The 6,248-nt window shown below is 38.4% G+C and overlaps 1 non-coding gene across 1 annotated transcript; it reads left to right on the forward strand.

The window, feature by feature from the left end:
• Positions 1–5,117: 5,117 nt before the first annotated feature.
• Positions 5,118–5,224, forward strand: LOC128573281 (U6 spliceosomal RNA). The gene has a single exon (XR_008376424.1). It is a non-coding gene; the product is annotated as a U6 spliceosomal RNA (small nuclear RNA).
• The last annotated feature ends 1,024 nt before the right edge of the window (positions 5,225–6,248 follow it).

Consider the following 6,248-nt stretch of genomic DNA (forward strand, 5'->3'; position numbering starts at 1 on the left):
ACATATACCATCCCAAAGAGTTACAGTGATGCATCCCAACATGTTTCTAGGCTTGTCTGGTCAAACTTTTGAGAGATGAATGGGTGGGGGCTGGGGAGAAGAGGGGAGGTATGTTGCTGATTTTGAGATCTTAGGTAAATTAGTGACGTAAGAGTCAATTGTTTTCTGACCTTGGTGATTTGAAGAGAACCCCAATTTCTCTGTTGTTAGTAGGGTCTTTTTTTCTGAGACAGGGTCTCACTATATCGCCCTTTGCAGAGTGCTGTGGAGTCACAGCCACAGCAACCTCTAACTCCTGGGCTTACCTCTTGCCTCAGCCTCCCAAGTAGCTAGGACTGCAGGTATATGCCACAATACCTGGCTATGAAAAATTTTTAGTCACATTCTAGAAGATAATGATACTATGGCACAGAGTTTTTCTTAGTAAGAAGCAGCAGAGCTGGACTTTAAGTTCAAGCCTGACCCCAGCCTCCAACTTCTATAAATAGAGTATCTGCTCCATCGTTCTTCACGGCTCACAGAACACGGCTGGAGTGTGGGCATCGTGGAACCCCCTGGGGGGTTCTAAATAACTTTTGAAAATTCACGAGTTATACAAACTAGTATTTCTACAATTATCATACAACTTTAGAACCCATTCCACTATGCCTCATGAAGGAAATTTTAGAAGCTATAGACACGATCATCAACAGGTTAAATGTTTCACAGATGGTTCATGGAAAATCATTTTCCATATTATTTACAATGATACACCTATAAGTGTTTCCCATAGCCAAATGAGAGTCATTTTGTGATGTGTTACCATTTAAAATAAGCAGTTGTGTGTTGTAATAGCAAATGCTCCTTTCTTTGTGAAGCATTATCTTTTTCTACGACACAGAAAACCGCAAAGGCAGGGGGAAAAATAATTCAGGCAGCCCCCGAGAAGCTCCTGAGATACAGGCAGAGTTTAGCCCTTTTGTTACCAATCCTAACTTTTCCCTCCATAATCTTAACTAGTATCTACAGGACCACCAGCCCTACCTCTTCCCAGAAACTAACCAAACCCAAAAATATCCTCTTCCAACGTTTTTTTCTTTTGATCAGTGGTTCTCAACCTTCCTAATGCCAGGACCCTTTCATGCAGATGATGTCATCACGCAGGGTACTGGAATGGGGGCGTATCTGCATTGGGCAGACCCGCCTGGAGATAGACAGAGAGAGGAGCCCTGTCTGGGTTCCTAAGCCCTAGGAAATATGTGTTTTCTGACCCCCAGAGGAGGCACAACCTACCAGTTGAGAACCGCTGCTTTGGATAGATAAATCAATCGGAGTTCAACCAGAGAAATGCATAAACGCACACAGACACATATACATATTAGTATAGTGCATCTCATATAGTATATATTAGTACATATACATAGACTAATAGATATTATATAATATATGCTAACATATTACTATATATTATTATATAATTATATTATAATTCATGTTTATATGTTAGTGTATATATACCATATCAGTACGTCAGTCAGAATATGTGTATTCTGATCTTGACCCTTACCCCTGTAGATACATTCAGATACATATGTCTGGCTGATATGTAACCTTGAGCTACACACACATATACTTATTGTGTGTGTATGTGTGTGTGTGTATATATATATACACACACAATTTGATTTATATATAAACACACACAGAGAGAAGGTGCCACAAAAAAATCCATATTTTAAGAAAGGAAAAATCAGTATTAAAATTGTAATACTCGAGTCACGTTTGACTCCTACAACTACTAGAGATTCAAGACACAATATAAAAGTTAATAAACCTATGGGGCGGCACCTGGAGCTCAAAAAAGTAGGACACTGGCTCATATACGGGAGGTGGGGGTTCAAACCTGGGCCCCGGCCCCGGCCAAAAAAAAAGACAATAAACATAATTGGTATATATTGAATAGTATAATTTTAATACAGTTTTTTTCCTTTTCAAAAATATATATACTTTATTTTAGCAGCCTCTGTATACATGAAAAATGTATATAAAGTACTATACACATAGATATTCCCATGTATATGAAGGAAAGTGGTAGAGACAACGTATTGTCACTTTTTTGATATTATTACAAAAAAATCTGCTTACAGAACTGTGAAGGCCGAAAGTCCATGTGGAAGGCCATCGGAAAAGGAATGAGGATCTATCATGGCAGGCTGGAATGCACAGCCAGGAGTCTAAGTGACTGTCCACAGGCAGAATATTTTCTTCTTGGAGAAAACTCAGACTTGCTTTTAAGGTATTTTAACTGACTGCATGAGGCCTACGTAGAGTATCCAGGATAATCTCACTTACTTAAAGTCAATTGATTCAGGGTTTTAATTATATCTGCAGCAACACCTAGATTAGTGTGTGATTAAATACCTGGTGACTGTAGCTTAGCCAATTGACACATTAAAAAAAAAAAAGGCACAAAGGAGCTTTTGATAACATGTTCTTCAGTCTCTTAATACTATCTGCTTTATTTACATTTTCCTTTTATATTAGCCTGATCATAATCATTACTTGCGTATTGCACTGCTTAAAATGTAAGGAGGTCCGATTGTCAAGGCAACAAAAATTGGAGTCTGCACTAAACATCCTGAATTGGAACTTTTCTTTTATTTGGTTAAACATCAGCTCTCTCTCCTTTTGTGATGGTAAACACACTCCAGTTGAATTTACTTCTTACTGTGTCTCTTGCTCACCTGTGCATTGTTTGTTAACTGTATTACATTAATAATGCCTTTATATTTTTACTTTGCCTTATACAGTAAAGTCCTCTTCTGTTTAAAACTATACAGCCAACAGCAAGGCATGAAAAGGTTGTAAAGTGTGCTGAAGACTTGTAAGGAAGTTAAAAGGTTGATAACAGAATGAAAATGTCCCTGGAAAGTAGTTATGAACAAGACTCCCCTGTTAAACATTGAATCAGTATGCACAGAAACACTCATAGAAAAATAATAGTTATGAAGGAAAAAAGAAAGAATTAACATATAAAAATATGCTGCTGGTTTAAATACATAAGGAAAAACATTTGAGAAGAAGCAATAGTCAAAAATCTAAAGGATTCATGGATTTAATATTACCGAGGAAACAGAAAGATTTATATATGAAGATTGGTAAGATCTTCCCCCCTAAAATCAACAAGCTGGTGTGTACCCAGAAATACTTAAGAATAATTTAACAGTGGCAAAGAAAGTATCCTATAAACATCGAGGCACCAAAAATGTTATATTTAAGGAAACAAAATTAGGTAGGTCTCTAAAACATTTATACAAAATTAAATTTAAAAAGAAAATATGGGTAGCTCCTGTGGCTCAAAGGAGTAAGGTGCCGGGCCCCATATACTGGAGGTGGCAGGTTCAGACCAGACCAGCCCAGCCCAGCCAAAAACTGCAAAAAAAAGAAAATACAAGATTTCGACCAAAATAAATGGGAAACTAAATTTTATATCTACTAGATTCTATTTTACATACTGCATAGAAAATAATATTGTTGATAAATAGTTCTAAGTTTTCCTTAAGTAAACTCTGTATGTTTTTTCTCTTCCTCTTTCTTTTTTTCCAGATATACTGTCCCCCTGTTACCTAGATAGAGTTCAATGGAATCATCACCACTCACTGAAATCTCCAATTCCTGGGATCAAGAAATCCTTATGCCCTCAGCCTCCCAAGCAGCTGGGACTGAAGATGTATGCTACCAGGCCTAGATAAATTTTTCTATTTTTAGTAGAGATGGGGTTTCCCTCTTGCTCAGGTTGGTCTCGAGTCCTTGACCTCAAGCATCCCTCCTGCCTCAGCTTTCCAGGGTGCTAGGATTATAGGCATGAGCCACTGTACCTGGACTCAGGTATCTTCCTAAGAGAGCACTAATGGAGCCCATGGAGTCTCAGACAATCTATTTCCACAGAGTAGGCCTAAGACAAAACAAAAACATATCTTACCTAAAAATGCATATAACTAAAGACTAATGGAATTTTTAAAAGTCCATCAGTAATTTAACTATAAGTTAACCAAAGTTAACTATCTGACTTTAATGGAAGACAATATAGCTCATCCAGGCCCATTTTTCTTTTTTTTTAACTACAATGCTTAGGAGAGATTAGAACTTTACAAGTCAGTGAAAGAGCAAGAAAAAACGTCCTAAAATCAAGAACGAAAGAAAAAAAAAATCCCTGCAATATAAACTGAATCCAAGAAGGATTAGTAGGAAAGGATTTTAAGAGGGCTATTGTCAATAAGTATGTTCAGAGACCTCAAGGGAAGTCTGAATGAGCAGACTGAGAATTACAGCAGAGAACTGCAAGCAATAAGACAAGGAAATGAAAATCTAGGAATTAAAATATAAAATGTCTGAAATACAAAGAAATACATGACAAACCATAGAGGCCTAGGCAGGCACAGACTGGAGAGTGCAGAGGAAAAGGTCAATGAGCTTGAAGCATATAAACAAGAATTATCCTCCTGGAAGACAGAAAGTAAAAGAAATAAAAATAAAATAAAGATGAAGAAAATGTGGTACCTGTAAACACCATGGCATGTGAGTCAGTCTTTAAAAAGAAGGAAACCTGTCAGTTTTGACATGGATGGACCTGGAAGCCACTATGTTCAGTGAAATTCACCAGACATCGAAAGGCAAATATGTCAGGATCTCACATGCACTTTATGGACACCCTGAGAGGTGACATCCAAAAAAGCTGAACTCACAGAGGTAGAGGGTAGAATGGTGGTTACCAGCCCTGCTCAGATACCTTCTCCCTGTGCTGGGGCTCTCACCTCTTACTCTGACCTGTCCCACCCCTTGGGTGGATACCTGCAGCCAGCTGCACCTCAGAGTCAGGGCTGCCCTCACCTGCTCAGCCTTCCATGCCCACCTCCCGCCAGGGCCCCAGGGTTCCTCTCTCAACCACGCTTCTCAGCATTCTCCTCCTGCCGTGCTTCCTCACCCCACTTGGTCCCACCTAATGGCTTTGGGGGTGAATTTTCAACAAGGGAAGAAGAGTAGGTAAATGGGACAGTGAAGGAGAAGAGAAAAAGCTGTTAATATTTTTAAGTGGAGGCAAGCATATAGTGGATTTAAGTTTTAAAGAAATGCATTTGGTGCTCGCTTCGGCAGCACATATACTAAAATTGGAACCATACAGAGAAGATTAGCATGGCCCCTGCGCAAGGATGACACGCAAATTCGTGAAGCGTTCCATATTTAAAAAAAAAAAAAAGAAATGCATTTGGAGACAAGAAGGGGACGGGTTCAGAAGCTGCAAGTCTAGTGGGGAGTGAATGATGAGGAATTCCCATTACTGTAAATATAATATAAGAGATGATGCTGATATGGGTCTGATAATGTGACAGTGACTGCGTGGTTTTAAGAGAAGGAGAAAAAAACTTTTAGGGGGCTGGAAAAAATGATGATTAAGTAATCTTCAGGTAAGAGAAATGAAGGGGGACTGCTGAACACTGAGTTACTGGTTTAGCTCCAGTTGGGATTTGGCAGAGACAATATTTAATTACTTTAACAACTTTTCTTCTAAATAATACTCCCCCCCCCATCCAATGCACATTTTGGTCTCTGCCCTTCCTAAAGCTAATTCTTTAACAATTTGACAGCTTCACACTGTCATGTCATGGGTAGCTCTTATGTTTTAGTCTTATCTTTCATATTTCCCTTGAAAGGACTCTGATTAGAAATGTTCCCCAAATATCTATCTTCTCAAATGACATAAGCTTAGAAGCTAGCCAAATCTTTCAGGTTTTTGTTCCTAGGAACCTTATCTTCTGCCATATTTATTCTTCCATACCATTCTAAATGTTAAAACATAGATTGTAACAATCTTGACAAGGTACATGGCTATCTGACTTTACGGTACTATATGAAATATGACTTGCCAAGTAGGTCATCATATCAACAGAAAGAAAGGAAGTGACACTGCTGAAGACTTATTTAAATTGCAGCATAGTCAGCAACCGTGAACTGGAATGTTATTCAAGCATCTAAACTAAGTATTTCTCTGTAAGAAAATGGCTTTCATCCAATTAAAAAAATGGCTGGCATGAACATCAAAGAGTAAAATGGAAAACAAAAACCAGATGCCGTTTTGTAATCAGAGTTTGGAAACATACAAGGGAAGGCATCCTTGCCTGGTTTCTGGAAGTTGAAGTCTATATCACCACCAATTTCTTTTTCAGTTATTGTTCCTGTTCCAAAACCTCTCAGTCAGGGCTCACGCCTTC

Source organism: Nycticebus coucang, chromosome 20 (genome assembly GCF_027406575.1).
Source record: "Nycticebus coucang isolate mNycCou1 chromosome 20, mNycCou1.pri, whole genome shotgun sequence".
Classification (NCBI taxonomy): Eukaryota; Metazoa; Chordata; class Mammalia; order Primates; family Lorisidae; genus Nycticebus; species Nycticebus coucang.